At 54.9% G+C, this 17742-nt stretch overlaps 1 protein-coding gene and 1 pseudogene across 1 annotated transcript in view; both read right to left on the bottom strand.

Annotated features, from left to right (window-relative positions):
- The window catches only part of LOC135405040 (zinc finger protein 721-like), a 234001-nt pseudogene that overhangs the window by 121455 nt on the left and 94804 nt on the right, over positions 1 to 17742 (bottom strand).
- The window catches only part of LOC135405395 (zinc finger protein 239-like), a 669637-nt gene continuing 659417 nt past the window's right edge, over positions 7523 to 17742 (bottom strand). The window contains exon 3 of the transcript XR_010425826.1: positions 7523 to 7602. The gene's annotated coding sequence lies outside the window, so the exon portion shown is untranslated. The remainder of the gene's footprint in view (positions 7603 to 17742) is intronic.

The following is a 17742-nucleotide window of genomic DNA, read 5'->3' as shown; positions in this document are numbered from 1 at the left end:
TCTCTCTCTCTCTCCTCTCTACCTACTGCAACATACGAAGGAAACCTCTTAGTTTACGAGTCCACACAAGATTATAAATAACAGTGCATGGGGTGCTGAGCCTCATGGAAGAAGGGCCCTGTGTTGAAAAGCAAAGAAAGTGTCTAGTCCCCCCATAGGCCCCAGCTCACATCATGCCCCCAATCTTTTAATAGACTGCTAACTTCATAGCATGATGGTTGGTTTAAGCTGTTTGAATGTTTTGTCTAACTTGTGCATTGCTTTACTGAATGCCTTCGTTGAGTGAATTTTGATCATGCCCTGGATATTTTTCTTCATGCTCTTCATGCTCTTGGGTTCTTCACAGCACACAAGCCTTGACCATTTAACACAAGCAGTGACAGTGCCTGGTGCCTGATTGTATTGCACTACCTGCTTTGTCCTACATGATTCTCTACAGCCTTTTATTAGTAACTGACAGCCAACCACTTCGTGCTATAGAACCTAAATTCCTCTCATACAGCCAAGTTACAAAAATTCTGAAATTTGAAATTCTTTTGTGAAAATTGTTTAATAGTCCAGGCTCTACTTTGCAGAAATTCTACAGGTTCATTCTGTGCTCCGGACCTGTGAGATTGAGCACTCCTATTCATCTGTTCCAACTTGGAGACTAAGTCTACGTTCAAAAGTAGGATGCTGACCCCCTGTATGCTGACTGCAAAGAGATTATGATTACTTACAGCCACAGCATAGCATGCAAGTGACCCTGGCTGACCCAATAGTGCAGGAACAGCTGGAACCTATTCCGATCTCTTCACTAAAGATGGATATGATTACAAAGAGATTATTGTCTACGCTTTTACTATTAGTCCTTTGTTGTGGATATTTTATGTTGTTTTCCTTGTTTTTCATCAATACACTGCTTAACTTGTTCAACAATGGCCTGGTCCAACCACAGACCATGCGGGGGGAATGTATTTGTGCTTAACTGGATGATGCAAGCGCTGATAGACAGGAACTCTGTCCCTGACACAATCATCTTGTATAACTTGAGATTAATTGGTATTTTGAATCTAGTTGACAACCCTCCAAAAACATTTGACAGAAACAGTGAAAAAGAAGATGATGTTAAGACAGACCCCCAAGATACAGCACGCCATAGGCAACTTATATAAAAACCTGTCCTTACACAGGACACTAAGCTCAAAGTCAACAAAGCAAGGCTTTTTATTCATGTAACAACTAACCTAACAGTTTAATTTCAGTAACAAAAAAAAAAAAAGAAAAAAAAAGAGGAAGGGGAGGGAGTGAGGAAACACAGGTTCATGAGATGGTCCTACTAACTGTTTTTTGAAGTTGTTTATCTAAACAGCCAAAATTGTTTTAAGATGCATACATGAAAGTGGTGGAGAAGTAGAGCTTTTAAAGTTTTTGTAGTAACTACTGACAAGTTCTCTTTGAAGTCCAAAAGCCCATTTGCATAGAAAAGTGTGTGTTTTGCTTTAAAAATAGAAGGAGTATATATTTATCTTTAAACTATAAGAATGTTTCTATGTATTTGGGTTTTGAATTGAACGTGAAGCAGAAATATGTTTATGTTTTCCAAGTTATACTTTCATAAAAACAAGAAATACATAATTAGATCTTACTCACCTGAGGGCAAAACACAAGAATGATAATTTTTCAGCTCACAACCAGAAAATGCAGTAAAATACAATTCAAAAGTATGTTTGTGTGAGAGCATGAAGTGATGGCCATCACGCATGAAAGTTGTGTGAATGTATGCATGTGAATGTATGAATATATGATTATGAATATATTCTGGTTTTGCTCACAAATGCATAAACTATATTACCTCACATATGCATAAGCACCTTTAGATAAAAAATAAGAGACACATAACCCTGAGTTAAATGAAGTTTCGTTTGCAGAATAAGTTTTGTGTATTTTGTGTCCCCTGTTTGATATCTTGTGTTCAACGAGTGATTGGTCAGAATTTCTCCCAAACCTTATTTTTCAATTTAAAAACAAAAAGGAGGAATTGTGGGAAACAACTGGATGGTAGGCCTTGAATTTGAGCAGTTGCAGCTCTGAAGTTGCAGAGGAATGAAAACAACTCTAAGGAAATATTTACTGCAATGGGGGATGGAACAAACGTAATGCAGCTGAGACCCAATCTGAGTGCATTCTTGGCTGTTGTCACCTCCCCATGACATCACAGCTGCCCTGTGACATCACATCCTTCCTGTGACATCACATCTCTCCTGTGATCTCATATCATCCCTGTAACATCCCGTGCTCGACTGTGACATCACAGCTGCCCTGTGACTTCACATCTCCCCTATGGTGACACATCCATCATATGACATCATACCATTTCTGAGACATCACACTTCCCATGTGACATCACAGCTCCCCTGTGACATCACATCTTTGTTGAGACATGAAGGATTCTCTATGACATCACATCCATCATATGACATCACATCATATCATCCCTGTGAAATCACATCCTCCCCATGACATCACAGCTCTCCTGCGACATCACAGCTTCCCTGTGACATCACATCTTTCCTGTGTCATCACATCTCCCTCATGACGTCACAGTCATCATATGACATCACATCTCTCATGTGATATCATACAATCCCTGTGATGTCACATCCTCCCCTGTGACATCACAGCTCTCATGTGACATCACATCTCCCCATGACATCACATCTTCCCCGTGACATCACAGCTCCCCTCTGACATCACACCTCCACAGTGACATCACATCTCCCCTATGACGTCACAACCATCATATAACATCAAACCTCTTCTGTGAAATCATAACATCTCTGTGACATCACATCCTCCCCTCTGACATCACATCCTCCCTGTGACATCACATCCTTCCTGTGACATCACATCATCCCTATGATGTCACATCATTCTATGACGTCACATCCTTTCTGTGACATCACATCTCTATGACTTCACATCCATCATATGACATCACACCTCTCCTGTGACATCACACCTCCCCATGATATCACAGTTCCCCGTGACATCACATCCAGTGACATCCAGATCCATCCCAAGGCTGGGGGTGTGTGTGAGACAGGCAGAACCACAAATGCCTGCACAGCCCAGAGCAGTCAGTGTGGGGCTGTGCTTGCTGCTGCAGAGACCCCCAGGGAACAAACCCAGGCACTAGTTTCGGGGAGGTGTCCCTAAGGAGGACACTTGCCTTATTATTGCTTATTATTTGTAATATCTTACAGATCTATCATACAACACCTAAGGATGGATTCTATAGAATATGTGCCAGAGATGTTTGGGTTGGGTCTGGCTGAGCTGCAGTTCAGTTCCCCACAGCAGCCCTCCCAGGGCTGGGCTTGGCATTGGCAGCTGGAAGGGGGTTGAGAACACCCCAGTGTTTTGGCCACTGCTGAGCACAGCACCAACACTGGGACATTCCTTCCTTAGCTGAGGGCAAGACCCTGGCAGGGGACCCAAGTAGGTCAGCTGAGCCCAACTGACCCAAGGGACATTGCAGACCATGGGAGGTCAGCTCAGCTCTAAAAGCTGAGGCCCGGAGCAGGAGGGGGGCATTCATTGTCTAATGGCTGCCTGCTGAGGAACCGTCCCGCAGACCCAAGCCCTGCTCCTCGGGAGTGGCCGACCATGGCTGCTCATGGGAAGCAGAGAACAAACCCTGCTGTCTTTGGCTTCTGTGTGACCAAGCTTTGTTCTGCTTTTTGCTTTGAATAAACTGCCTTATCCCAACCCACTATTTTGTTTTTCCCACCTTACTCTCTCCCATGTCCTGTTGCGAAGGGGAGTGATAGAGCGGCTGGGAGGGCACCTGGTGTCCAGTCAAAGTCAACCCACCACACACCTGAACACTTCCAGAGACTGCACCACCTCCCTGGGCTACTTGATCCAATGCCTCAACACTCTCTCAGTGGAAAAAGGGTTCTTTAACATCTAATATGAACATTGCCCAACGCAATTTAAGGCCATTTCCTCTCTTCCTGTCACTACAGCCTTGGCAGACCAACCCCCACCCCACTAAAACCCTCCTTTCAGGTCATTGCAGAGAGCAATGAGGTCCCCCCTGAGCCTCCCCTTCTCCAAACTCAACAAACCCAGTTCCCTCAGCCGTCCCTCAGCAGACATGTTTTCCAGAGCCTTCCCCAGCTCCGTTCCCTTCTCTGGACACGCTCCAGCCCCTCAAGGGCCTTTTGGCACTGAGGGGCCAGAACTGGACACAGCACTCCAGGTGGGGCCTCCCCAGTGCCCAGCACAGAGGGCCAATCAGTTCTCTGCTCCTGCTGGCCACACTCTTCTCCACAAAGGCCACGATGCCCTTGGCCTTCTTGCCCCCCTGGGCACACTCTGCCTCATATCCAGCCCCTGTCAAGCAGCACCCCCAAGTCCCTTCCTGCTGAGCAGCTCTCCAGCCCCTCTGCCCCCAGCCTGGAGCGTTCCAGGGGGTTGTTGGGAGCCAAGGGCAGGCCCTGACACTTGGCCTTATTGATCCAGCCTGTCCAGATCCCTCTGCAGAGCCTTCCTGCCCTCCAGCACATCCACACTCACACCCAACGTGGTGTTGTCCACGACTTTCCTGAGGGGTCACTCGATCCCCTGGCCCAGATCATCAATATTGATGTTAAACAGAAGCAGCCCCAATCCTGAGCCCTTGGGAACCCCACTAGTGACCGGCCCCACCTGGATTTCCTTCCATTCCCCACCACTCCCTGGGCCATCAGACACTTTGTCATCCAGCAAACAGTTCCCCGGGCAAGCCATGAGCAGCCAGTTTGTGCAGGAGATGCTGGGGGAGATGGTGCCAAAGGCTTTCTGGAATTCCAGAGAGACACATCCCCAGCCTTTCCTTCAGCTGCTGAGCGGGTCCTTTGTCAGAGAAGGAGATGAGGTTGGTCAGGCAGGACCTGCCTTTCCCAACCCCACGCTGGCTGGGCCTGATCCCCTGGTTGTCCTGCCCCTGCCATGGGATGGCACTGAGGAGGATCTGCTGCATGGACTTCCCAGGTCCTGAGGCCAATGGGACAGGCCAGGAGTTCCCCAGATCCTCCTTTTGGCCCTTCCTGTGGATGGGCATCCCGTTTGCTTGTTGCCAGTCAGCTGGGACTTGTGCAGTTGTGCAGCACTGCTGGGGAATGAGTGAGAGTGGCTTGGCCAGCTCTTTCTCCAGCTCCCTCAGGACTCTTGGCTGCATCCCATGTAGGTCCAGGTACTTGGGGGGGTCTCACTGGCAGAGCAGGTCACTGACCATTTCCTCCTGCATTGTGGGGGCTTCACTCAGCTCCCCATCACCAGCTTCCAGCCAAAGCCTGCCTGCCAGGTGTCCAAGGGGTCAGTTCTGCCGCCCCTCCTTCCTTCCCCCACAATGGAAAACTCCCTCATTTTGGGTCCCTGTGCCCCAGACGGCTCCCACCACCACCTCACCCACCAGTCCCACAATCATGGAATGCTTTGGCTTGGGAGGGGCATTCAAGAGCATCTCAGCACCCTCAGATTAAAGATTTCCTTCCTACTATCTCCTCCAGCTCTTCCCTCTATCCATGTGAAGCCACTGCCCCTTGTCCTGTCACTCCAGGCCCTTGTCCAAAGTCTCTCTCCATCTTTCCTGTTGGCTCCTTTCAGGCACTGCAAGGCCATAATTCAGTCACCCCAAAGCCTTCTCTTCTCCAGCCTCAACAATCCCAATTCTCTCAGCCTTTCCTCACAGCAGAGCTGCTCCACCCCTCTGATCCTCTTGCTGCTCCCCTCTGCACTCGCTCCAACAGGTCCATGTCCTTCCTGTGCTGGAGCCCAGAGCTGGAGGCAGCTCTGCAGGTGGGGCAGCATTACAGCCACGCATGTTCCAGCAAGGACATGGTGGAATCTCATGGAGCCAAGGACCATTGGGACACTGCAGGGCCTTCTGGAGCCAAAGGAGCCCTGGGACACTGTGGAATCTCATGGAATCAAGGCAGCACCGTCACCCTGGGAAAACTCCTGGAATTCAGGGCCCATTGTGACACTGCAGCTCCCCATGGAACAAAAAGAACCCTGGGACGCTGCAGAAACTCATGGAATCAAGGGACCATTGGGACATTGAGGGGGTTGATGGAATCAGGAGGTCATTGGGACAATCCAGGGCCTCATGAAATCAAAGGAATTCAGGGACACTGTCAAACCTCCTGGAACCAAGGGTTCCTGCTGACATGTGTGTCCTCCTGGAACCAAGGGAGCCCTGAGATATTTCTGAACCTCCCAGAATCCAGGGGCCACTGTGGTCCTTGTGAAACTGCAGGCTCTCCTGGAACCCTAGGATTCCTGGAACACTGCAGAGTTCACGGAACCAAGGGGCCATTGTCCCACTGCAGCTCCTTCTGAAGCACAAGGGACCCTGGGACAATGGGAAATCTCCGAGAATCCAAAGGGCATTTGGGGACTGCAGGGCCTCATGGAACTAAAGGAACCTTTGGAGACTGTGGAAGCTCATGGAATCCAGGGGCCATTGGGACATGTGGGGCCTCCTGGAAGCAAAGGAACCCTGGGAATTTTTGTGGGAACAAGTTAAGGCAGCAGCAGCTGCATTCAGTTAATCAGGATGCAAAAGGAGTGTTTTGGCCTTGACTGGTGTTTTCCATCCAGAGAGTGCTGTTTGCCAAAGTGGAAACCACTTGGAACGCTCTGCATGGTAGCCTGTGTTTTTCTCTGGTGGCTGAACACAGCCAGCATATGAGGGGAGGGGAATGTGTGGAATCAGGGCCCTGCTTTTGGGCCATACTGGGAATTCCAGTGGACTAAAAGACAAAGCCCAGGTGCTGTTTCCAAAGGAACCCCAATGAAAGGGGGACGCCGGACAGATGGGCGGACACGTCCCAAAATGGAACTCTGTGTGTGCAGCCTCATTTTCTCCTTCAGTGCCCACAGGAGAGAAGACAAAAAGTGGGGGTTAGGACCCCAAAACTATTCTGGGGGAAATTGGGGATTGAGGGGACAATGGAAAAGTGGGAGGAACAGGGAGAAGGGTGGAAAAGGGGGGGTGGTCTGGTGAGTCCGATGGTCCCATAGGTGTCTTTGGACACCAAGGGATTGGGAAAGGGGTTGGCCCCCCTGAGCTCCCAGCTTCCTGTGGGGTGCTGGGGGCTGCTGGATCCAATCTAAGCCTTGGATTATGCCAACAGTTTCAGTTTAGAGGAATTACAGAGGTGTGACTGAACCACTTTAGTCCCCCAGGTTTTAATGATGGCAAAACAGATCTATTGATAGAAATGAATTTATTTACAGTTACAAATGATCAGACAGAAGATCTTCATCAGAATTACTTACTGCACAATAGAAACACTAAAACTAAGAGGAGTACAGCATAAGATAAGACATTGCTCTACACTAAATCAATTGTTGAAGCAATTCTACTCAAGCTGACACAAAAGCAAGAATTCTTAATTAGAGATGGATGGAACTCCCCCAGATCAACACTTGTGGAGAGATCTCTGCTCTAAACTTCCAGGACTCACCCCCCAAGAAGGGTTCTGTTGGAAGAAGCTGCCCCTGGGAAAGGGGACTGGCCCTTTGTGGTTGAAAGGGATGGACTGACAGTCACTGGACTCCAAGAGTTGCCTCACCATTGGGGGGTTCATTCTGGGTGGAAGCAGCAGCCAAAGCTCTTCCTGCAGTCGGGGAACTCGTACGGTTTGCCTTACCAGTGGGTTTGTTGGTGTTTGGTTAGGGTAGAACTGTGGGGGAAGGTCTTCCCACACTCCCCACACTTGTAGGGCCTCTCCCCGGTGTGGATGTGCCGGTGGGTGATGAGGTGGTAGTTGTACTTGAAGCCCTTCCCACAGTCGGTGCAGCGGAAGGGCCTCTCATCCGTGTGCGTTCGCTCATGTGTGAGGAGATGTGAGGTGGTCCTAAACCTCTTCCCACAATCCCCACACTTGTAGGGCCGTTCCCCGGTGTGGATGCGTTGGTGAATGGGGAGGTAGGAGCTGCCACTGAAGCTCTTCCCGCATTCTCCACACTTGTAGGGCCTCTTCCTGGTGTGGATGCGCTGGTGGGTGCGGAGGTGGGAGCTCCGGCGGAAGCTCTTCCCACATTCCCCACACTTGTAGGGTCGTTCTCCAGTGTGGATGCGCTGGTGGATGAGGAGTTTGGAGTTTTCCCTGAAGCTCTTCCCACATTCCCCACAAGAGTAGGGCCGTTCCCCAGTGTGGATGCGCCGATGGGTGTGGAGGTGGGAGCTCTGCCTAAAGCTCTTCCCACATTCCCCACAAGAGTAGGGCCGTTCTCCAGTGTGGATGTGCTGGTGGGTGAGGAGGTGGGAGCTGTTCCTGAAGCTCTTCCCACATTCCAAGCACCTGAAGGGCATCTTTCTAGTGGGAGGTTGCTCAGGGACCACCAGGTCCGATTCTGCCTTAAGCTCCGGCTGCCTTCCCGGCACAGGCTGGCTCTTTCCTCCTCAGAGCACCCTGGGATGGCTTTGGAGCCCCTCCTGTGGGGGGATCTCCGGCCCTTTTCCTCCCCGCTGCCTTCCTGCGCCGGGGAGCCCTTCAAAACGGCCTCTCCCACCAGGGTCTCACGGGGGGATTTGTCCTCCGGGCTCTCCATCCTCAGCTCGGGGCCTGGGGCAGGAAGCAAGAAGGACAGGGAGGGGATTTGCCTCCGGCCCACAGGGAAGGCCAAGGACATCCCCCCAACTCCGGCCCCGGCAGGACAGCGGCGCCAGCGGGGTTGTCCTGCAGCCGGGGCCATGCTCGGCTGACAGAGCCAGCACAACACCCGCCCAAAGGGACACTGACTTCCTCCTCACCTGCCTGGGGGGCCCAAGGCATCTTCCTCTTCCTCGCAGCCTCCTCCTCCATCCGCCCAAGCTTTGGGAAGGACAAACCCATCTGGGGGGAAAACAAGGGCTGAGCGCGTTGGCTTGGGGGTTCCTCCTGCCCAAGTCCATCTCTAGAACTCACCGGGCATCCCGTGACCATAAAAACCTCCAAAACACCAAGATTCAGCCCAGAAAAACCCAAACCTCCGAGATTCAGGCAAAAACACTCAAAAATAGCACGAAGAACCTCACCCACCCAAACTGCAAAAAGCTGAGGCTCAGCTAAAAAACTACTCCGAAATATGAAGGTTAACCTAAAGAAATTCTCCCAGGTGTTACCCGTCTCTGGTCTGTCCTTTCTGGGCTTGGAAACAGCTTCCCTTTCTGAGATGCTGGGGGTCCCACTCAGGGATGCTGGGAGCATTGGGGGTCTCACGGGTCATTTCTCCTCTGACTCTCGCCTTCGGGATGCCAAGTTCCCAGACATTCCCCCTCTCCAGGTTCTCCACTTTGTTGTCCTGGGGATCCCAGGGGTCCCCACTGCCAGGGTTTTCCCTTCTCTGTGCTCCTCCTCCAGGCTGCTGGGGGTCCCCCAGCTCCGGCATCTCCCCACTCCGCCCTCCACACTCGGCAGCTCCCGGGCTCCACACCCAGCCCCGGCACTCCCGGGGGGCCCCAAACCCGCTGTGTGCCCCCCGCCGGCACCGGGCTGACAATGGAGCCGGCGGGGCCTGACCCAGCAACACCAACCCCCACCGTGGGGGGGACCCGCATCCCCCCGCCCACTGCCGGGGCTCTGCCGCCAATCCAGCCCGGCACCCCATAAAAAAACCTCCTGCCCACCCCCAACAGCCCCCAAAGGCACAGCCCTGCACAAGGGCCGGCTGTGCCCAAGGAAACCAAACAGCCCCATAGGTCACGGGACACCAGAGGCTGCCCCAGGGCAATGAGAGCAGGGAGCGGATCGGGCCTCCTGACAAGTAGGCGGGCTCTGGGTTCAGCCTGACCAGGGGAAATTTGGCATCAACAGCATGGCCCCAACCACTGGCTCAGGATGGGGGGCCCGAGCTCCCCCCTCTCCAGGCTCTCAGGGCTGTCGCAGCTGCCCCCTCTCTCCAGCCTCCCCCGCTCTCCAGGGATCAAGGCAAGTGACCCTGTCCCTTGTCTCTCTCTCTGCCAGCTCAGTGTGGGGCACACAGGCTGGGGGTCCCTCCCAAGCCCCCTGGGCAGCCGGCGTTGGCTGGGGGGATGTGAGGGCTGGGCCTGCTCAGCACAGCCCCAGCCTCGTGCCCAGCGCCTCTTTCCTGACCCACACAAGACCTTCCCGGCCCCCCAGGGCTCCCCTGCTGCTGCCTCTGCTCCTGGCCCTGCCTTTGCTGCTCTCTTGGCTGGGGCAGCGGCTGCAGGGGGGGATGGCAGCAGCTTCAGCTCCACGGCACTTCCTGGGGGGAGCTCAGCCCGGGGGGAACGGGCAGGGACCTGATGGGGATGGACAGGGGCCCAGCAGGGACAGCCAGGGCCTGCAGGGGAAGGCACAGGGACAACCTGGACCCCCACACTGCCACTACTGTCTCTGCTCCTCCTTGCAGGCTCCGTGGCCAGGCACAGTTTGTGTTCCTGGGTGCCCACCATCTCAGCACTTGGAGACGCTCAAATCAGCGCCCGCAGCTCTGCAGCAAAGCCCCAGCTCACCTGGCACACAGGGGATGGACACAGCACCTGCTGGAGGATGGGCACCTTTGCCTCTTCCCCACCACGGGGCTCTCCTTCCTCAGCAGCACCTCTGCCTTGCACTTATTCACAGCCTCACCTCAGGGACACCTCTGGGCTCACCTCCGCGCCACTTTCAGCCTCACCTCAGGGCCTGGGCTCAAGGAGAGGAACCTGCAGGGAGGGGACATCATGTGCAAGCTGAGGGCTGCCTGCTTGCACTGGCCTCTGGGCTTCCTTCTCCTTCTACAACCAGCCCAAAACTTAGCCAGCTTTTCTAACACCACACATTTACAGACTAACCTTGGAGATAGATATGGACAGACATCTCTATCACCCTGGGGATAGAGCCTCAAGCATGTGCTGCCATAGGAATGGCAATCACAGAATCACAGAATCAGCCATGTTGGAAAAGACCTCCAAGATCATCAAGTCCAACCCTGGATCCAACCCCACTGTGCTTCCCAGACCATGGCACTGAGGCCACATCCACTCTCACCTTCAACACCTCCAGGGACGCTGACTCCACCCCCTCCCTGCCCAGCCCATTCCAAGGCCTGATTACTCTCTAGACAAAAAATTGCTTCCTAATATCCAACCTAAACCTCCCCTGGCACAGCTCAAGACCCAGCCCTCTTGTCCTACTGCTGCTTCCTGGCACAACAGCCCCACCCCCACCTGGCTCCAACCTCCTGGCAGGGACTTGCAGAGAGTCAGGAGGTCTCCCCTGAGCCTCGTCTTCTCCAGCCTCAACACCCCCAGCTCCCTCAGCCTCTCCTCACACCACTTGTGCTCCAAAGTCCTCCTGCCTTCCAGCACATCAACACACCCCCAGCTTGGGGTCACCTCCACATTTGCTGATGAAATGCCTGGTTCTGCAAGAGCTGCAAACACTCAAGGGGCAGCAGGACCAAGTCAGGGGCCTGGGGGGCTTTGCGTTCTGGGTGGGTCCTGGGGGAGCTGGGGAGGGGCTTTGGGGATTGGGGGTACAGACCAGTACAGATCAGGACAGATCAGGACAGATCAGTACAGACCAGGACAGACCAGCACAGACCAGGACAGACCAGTACCTCCTCACTGCTCCCCAGATCTCTCCTGGAGCTGGGCCATGTTGTCCTAGGACACCTGAGCCCCCCCAGTGCCCTCCCAGTACAGCCCAATGCCCCCAGTACAGCCCACTGTGTTCCTGTCCCAGGGTGCCAGGTGATCCCTCTTTGGGGGGGTTGGGAGGGATTTGAGGGGGGGCTGGGAAAGATTTGGGGGGACCTGGGGGGGTTGGATGAGGATTTGTGGGGGGTTAGGGGTCTTTGAATGTATTTGGGGGAATTAAAAAGGGTTTTGGTGGCATTGGGGCATCAAAGGGATCTGTGGGGGGAGGAGATTAAAGGGAAAATGGAGGTTAAGGGACATTTTGGGGAGGTTAAAGAGGCCTGGGGGGGAGAGGAGGGGCTGCACCAAGAGCAGGTGAGTCCTGAGACCTCCCTGGTGTCCCCAAGAACTTCTTGGTGTCCCCAGTTCCCCCCTTGACACCCCGAGACCCCCCCTGGTGTCTCCAAAGTCCCCAGGGCCTCCCCAGCCCCAACTCCCCCCTTGACACCCCCAATTCCACAGTCCCCAAACTTAACCCCACTGTCCCCAAACCCCATCCCTGATGTCCCCAACCCTCCATCTCACTCCAGAAGCCCCCCTGGACCCTCTGACCACAACCCCCCCCCACCACCCTACTCACAGAAAGGCCAAGGGCATCTGGGGACACACTGGGGACAACTGGGGGGCTTCGAGGGGCACTGGGGGATTACTGGGGGATACTGGGACACACTGGGGGGAACCAGGGAGCACTGGGAGGGACTGGGGAGTTACTGGGGGATTACCAGGACACAGCGGGGGACACTGGGAGGTTACTGGGCCATACTGGGGGCTACTGGGTGCTCACTGGAGGACCACTGGGTCATCCTGGGGGGCAGTGGGAGGTCACTGGGACACACTGGGTGGTCACTGAGGGGGGTTACTGGGCCGTACTGAGGGTCACTGGGAGGTCACTGGGCTATACTGGGGGCACTGGGATCCCCTTCGTCAGTTCTGCTCCCCCAGGACTTTTGGGGGCATCCCCAGGACCCCTCCCCTGGGGTCTGGGAGATCCCCTGAACCCCACTGCTGGGCTTTAGGGGACACCCAGGCCCCCCTTCCTTTGGAGTCTCTGTGTGCTGAGTTTTGGGGGTCTCTGGGGTTCGAGGGGGGAATTGGGATCCTCTTTTCCTGGGGTCGGTTCGCTGGGCTGGCAGAGGCATTGTGGAGGGATGGGAAATGGCCTCATAGGAGTTTTAGTTGGCCGTGGCCAGACAGGACTGACACGGAGACCCCCCAAAATCCAGGCAAAACCCCTGAAATCCCCTCAGAAATCCACCTCTGGAACCATCAAAACCTCCTCAAAAACACCCCAAATCCCCTCAGAGACCTCATCTCCCCCCCAGGACCCCCTAAACCCTCTCAGTGACCTGCAAAACCCACCTGGGACCCCCAAGCCCCTTCAGAGACCTCAAAAACACTCTCACAGACCCTCAAAACTGTCTGGGACTCCATAAATCCCCCTAGAAACCCACAAAACTGCTTCAAAGACCCACCCCCCCCCAAGCCCCCCAGGACCTCCCAATTCCCTCGGAGACTCCAAAACTCCCTCAGGGATTCCCAAACCCCTTCAGGGACCTTTAACCTCCCCGCTAAGTCCCTTCGCGACACCAAAGCTCCTCAGAGCCCTCCAAAACCTCCTCAGGGACCCCTAAAAGCCCCTAAGGGACCACAAAACCACACAACAGCAGAAGAGCTTTCTGTAAAGGAAGAGAGCAAAGAATCTGAGAAGGAGGAGACCAAGGAAAAACTGAAGCAAAGCAATAAAATCATCCTGGCCCTTGCAGTTTTTCCTTCACCTTTTTCTCATTTTTCTTTTTTTTAGGGTTCTTTTTTTGGTTGGGTGGTTTTGAATTTTTTTTCCGAGGGACTTTCCCGGCAATCGAATCACCCTTCCGGGTTCTTGGGAGGCCTCCGGGCCCCGCGGACCCCGAGAGGGTCCTCCGAACCTCCGAACCCCCCGCGCTAAACCCTCCCGAGCCCTCCAGCCTTTCCACCCACAGCCGCGCTCCCCGCAGCCCCCGAGGGGATCCCCAGACCCCGCTCTCCCGCACCCCCCGCCTGCACTCAGAGCTCACCGACCGACCCGCCGCCATCACCGATTCCCGGCAGCCAACGCGGCAGAGGCGGGGGCGGGGCTGCGGGGGCGTGGCCGCGCGCTGATTGGCTGCGGCGGCGTTCTCTGAACGCGGTGCGCGCGCAGCCGGGACTCGGTGATGGCGGCGGGGCCTGCGGTTCGCTCTGAGTGCTGTGAGTCCCCCCGGGGGGGCTCGGGAGGGTTTAGCGGGGGGGTTCGGGGATTCCCGAGGAGGTTTTGAGGGGTCCCTGAAGGAGTTCGGTGTCCTGAGGGGACTCAGGGGGTGGTTGAAGGTTCCTGAAGGGGTTTGGGGGTCTCTGAGGGGGTTTTGGTTTCTGAGGAGATTTGGGGGGTGCCAGGTTGGGTTTGGGGGTCTCTGAGGAAGTTTGGGGGTCCTGGCGGGACCTTTTAGGCAGTTTTGGGGGCTCTAGGGGGTTTATGGGTTTTTAGACGGTTTTGAGGGGGATTGGGGGGTCCCTAAAGGGGACTGGGGGGTCCCGGGTGGGTTTTGCGGGTCACTGAGAGGGTTTAGAGGGTGCTGGGGAGGGATGAGGTCTCTGAGGGCATTTGAGGGGACCTTGAGAAGGTTTTGATGTGTCGAGGGGGGGCTTTCAGGGGTTTTGAGGGCATTTTGGGGGGTCCCATAAAGCCCAGCAGTGGGTCCAGGGGGTCCCCCAGCCCCAAAAAGAAGGAGTCCTAGGGATGGCCCCCAAAATCCGGGGGGGAAGTGTACCACATCCGGGTAAGGGGATCCCTAGACCCCTGTATATGCCAGTGACTTTCCAGTGACCACCCAATGTGTCCCAGTGACCTCCCACTGCCCCCCAGGATGGCCCAGTGATCCTGCAGTGAGCACCCAGTAACCCCCAGTATGGCCCAGTAACCTCCCAGTGTCTCCCCGTGTGTCCTGGTAATTTCCCAGTAACTCCCTAGTCCCTCCCAGTGTCCCTCAGTTCCCCCCAGTGTGTCCCAGTATCCCCTAGTAATCACCCAGGGCCTTGCAAAGCCCCCCAACTCTCCCCAATGTTTCCCCAGATGCCCTTGGCCTTTCTGTGAGTGTGTGTGGGGTGTTTTTGTGGTCAGAGGGTCCAGGGGGGGCTCCTGGGGTGAGATGGAGGGTTGGGGACATCAGGGTTGGGTTTGGGGACAGTGGGGTGGGGTTTCTGGACAGTGGAATTGGGGGTGCCTAGGGGGGAATTAGGGCTATGGGAAGTCCCTGGGAACATTGGAGACACCAGGGGGGCCTCGGGGTGTCAAGGGAGGAACTGGGGACACCAAGAGGGTCTTGGGGACACCAGGGGGGGGTCTCAAGACTCACCTGATCTTGGTGCAGCCCCTCCTCTGCCTGCCCAGGCCTCATTAACCTCCCCCAAATGTCTCCTAACCTCCATTTTCCCTTTAATCCCCTCCCCCCATAGGTACCTCTGACCCCCCAATGTCCCCAAGACCTCTTTTAACTTCCCTAAAGGCACTCAAAACCCCCAAATCCCCATCCAAACTCCTCAGATCCCCCCAAATCTCCCACAGCCCCCCCTCAAATCACTTCCAACCCCCCTCAAAGAGGAATCACCCGGCACCCTGGGACAGGAACACAGTGGGCTGTACTGGGGGCACTGGGCTGTACTGGGAGGGCACTGGGGGGGGCTCATGTGTCGCAGGACAACGTGGCCCAGCTCCAGGAGACATCTGGGAAGCAGTGAGGAGGTACTGCTCTGTCCTGGTCTGTCTCCCCAATCCCCAAAGCCCCTCCCCAGCTCCTCCAGGACCCTCCAGGACCCCAAAGCCCCCCAGGCCCCCCCAGGCCCCTGACTTGGTCCTGCTGCCCCTTGAGCATCTCCAGCTCCTGCAGAACCAGGCATTTCTTTGCTCCCCACAGGGTCCTTCCCACACCCAGAATGGAATCTGGAGGCAGCAGGATGTGCCCAGGACTCCCATTTCCTACAGTGCAAAGGGGCTGCAGGGAATGATTCCCCTGCTCTTGCAAATCTGCCAAAACCTGCAGGGCACAGAAGGGGGAGCTTCAGGAATTTGCTGGCCTTGGGAGTGGAGCTCACAGGGTATTGAGAGGAACATATCCCTCAAATACAATATCTCTGCATACACAATATCTGTCTGGACAGACAGATAAAGCAATAATCAGATATATTCTGTATCATATATATGGCACATATTCTATAGAATCCATCCTTAGGTGTTGTATGATAGATCTGTAAGATATTACAAATAATAAGCAATACTAAGGCAAGTGTCCTCCTTAGGGACACACACCCACCGCCCCCCAAACTCCTGCCTGGGTTTGTTCCCTGGGGGTCTCTGCAGCAGCAAGCACAGCCCCACACTGACTGCTCTGGGCTGTGCAGGCATTTGTGCTTCTGCCTGTCTCACACACACACAAAGAGTCTGGTGTAGTGCTGCCCTTAGGAAACCCCCCCAGCCTTGCTCCAGCTAAAGCTGTGGAATTTGTCTTTGTTTCCCTTGGGTTCAGGGTCAGGCTGTGCCTGTGTCCAGCCCAAGGGCTCAGAAAAGCATTTCTCCTGTTCCACTGCAATCTGCTGCTGCAGACAGGACCCAGGCACTGGTGGCACTGGGAGTGAACAGCAGAGTGTTTCCAGGGGCTCTCTGAACGAACACAAGTGTCCAAAGAAACCAGCACAGGTGGTTTAGTTCCAAACCGGTTTCTTCATTTCCTCCTCCCACTTTCCCTGAAGGACACTGACAGGGGCCATGGACACTGACAGGGATCACAGAATTTGTCCCTTGGCCATACAGCTCCTGCTGTTTGGCAGCACAGGAGAGGTTAATTAGAGCCCAGGCTCCAATCCCAGGGCGCCCCTTGAAGACAAGCTTGAAATGAAACGACTTTCCTGCTGGAGGGTTAAATTCAGTCCCCATCACCTTTTTTTGGGCTGAACCTTCATATTTTGGAGTATTTTCTAGCTGAATCTCAACTTTTTGCAGTTTGGGGTAGCGAGGGTCTTCTTACTATTTCTGAAGGGTTTTTTGCTGAATCTTGGTGGTTTGGGTTTTTTCTGGGCTGAATCTTGGTGTTTGGGAGGTTTTTATGGTCACAGGATGCCCGGTGAGCTCTAGAGATGGACTTGGGCTGGAGGAACCCCCAAGCCAACGCGCTCAGCCCTTGTTTTCCCCCCATCAGGATTTGTCCTTCTCAAAGCTTGGGCGGATGGAAGAGGAGGCTGCGAGGAAGAGGAAGATGCCTTGGGCCCCCCAGGCAGGTGAGGAGGAAGTCAGTGTCCCTTTGGGCAGGTGTTGTGCTGGCTCTGTCAGCCGAGCATGGCCCCGGCTGCAGGACAACCCCGCTGGCGCCGCCGTCCTGCCGGGGCCGGAGTTGGGGGGATGTCCTTGGCCTTCCCTGTGGGCCGGAGGCAAATCCCCTGCCTGTCGTTCTTGCTTCCTGCCCCAGGCCCCGAGCTGAGGACGGAGAGCCCGGAGGACAAATCCCCCCTTGAGACCCTGGTGGGAGAGGCCGTTTTGAAGGGCTCCCCGGCGCAGGAAGGCAGCGGGGAGGAAAAGGGCCGGAGATCCCCCCACAGGAGGGGCTCCAAAGCCATCCCAGGGTGCTCTGAGGAGGAAAGAGCCAGCCTGTGCCGGGAAGGCGGCCAGAGCTTGAGGGGGTGCTCTGAGCTGGTGGTCCCTGAGCAGCCTCCCAGCAGGGAGAAGCCCTTCAGGTGCTTGGAATGTGGGAAGAGCTTCAGGAAGAGCTCCCACCTCCTCACCCACCAGCACATCCACACTGGGGAACGGCCCTACACGTGTGGGGAATGTGGGAAGAGCTTCAACCAAAGCTCCAACCTGATCCGACACCAGGCCATCCACACTGGGGAACAGCCCTACACGTGTGGGGAATGTGGGAAGAGCTTCAACTGCAGCTCCAACCTCCTCACCCACCAACGCATCCACACCGGGGAACGGCCCTACACGTGTGGGAAATGTGCGAAGAGGTTTCAGACCAACTCACATCTCCTCAGGCATGAGCGGACGCACACGGATGAGAGGCCCTTCCGCTGCA

Source organism: Pseudopipra pipra, chromosome W (genome assembly GCF_036250125.1).
Source record: "Pseudopipra pipra isolate bDixPip1 chromosome W, bDixPip1.hap1, whole genome shotgun sequence".
In the NCBI taxonomy this organism is placed as follows: Eukaryota; Metazoa; Chordata; class Aves; order Passeriformes; family Pipridae; genus Pseudopipra; species Pseudopipra pipra.
This window is presented reverse-complemented; position numbering and strand designations above follow the sequence as displayed.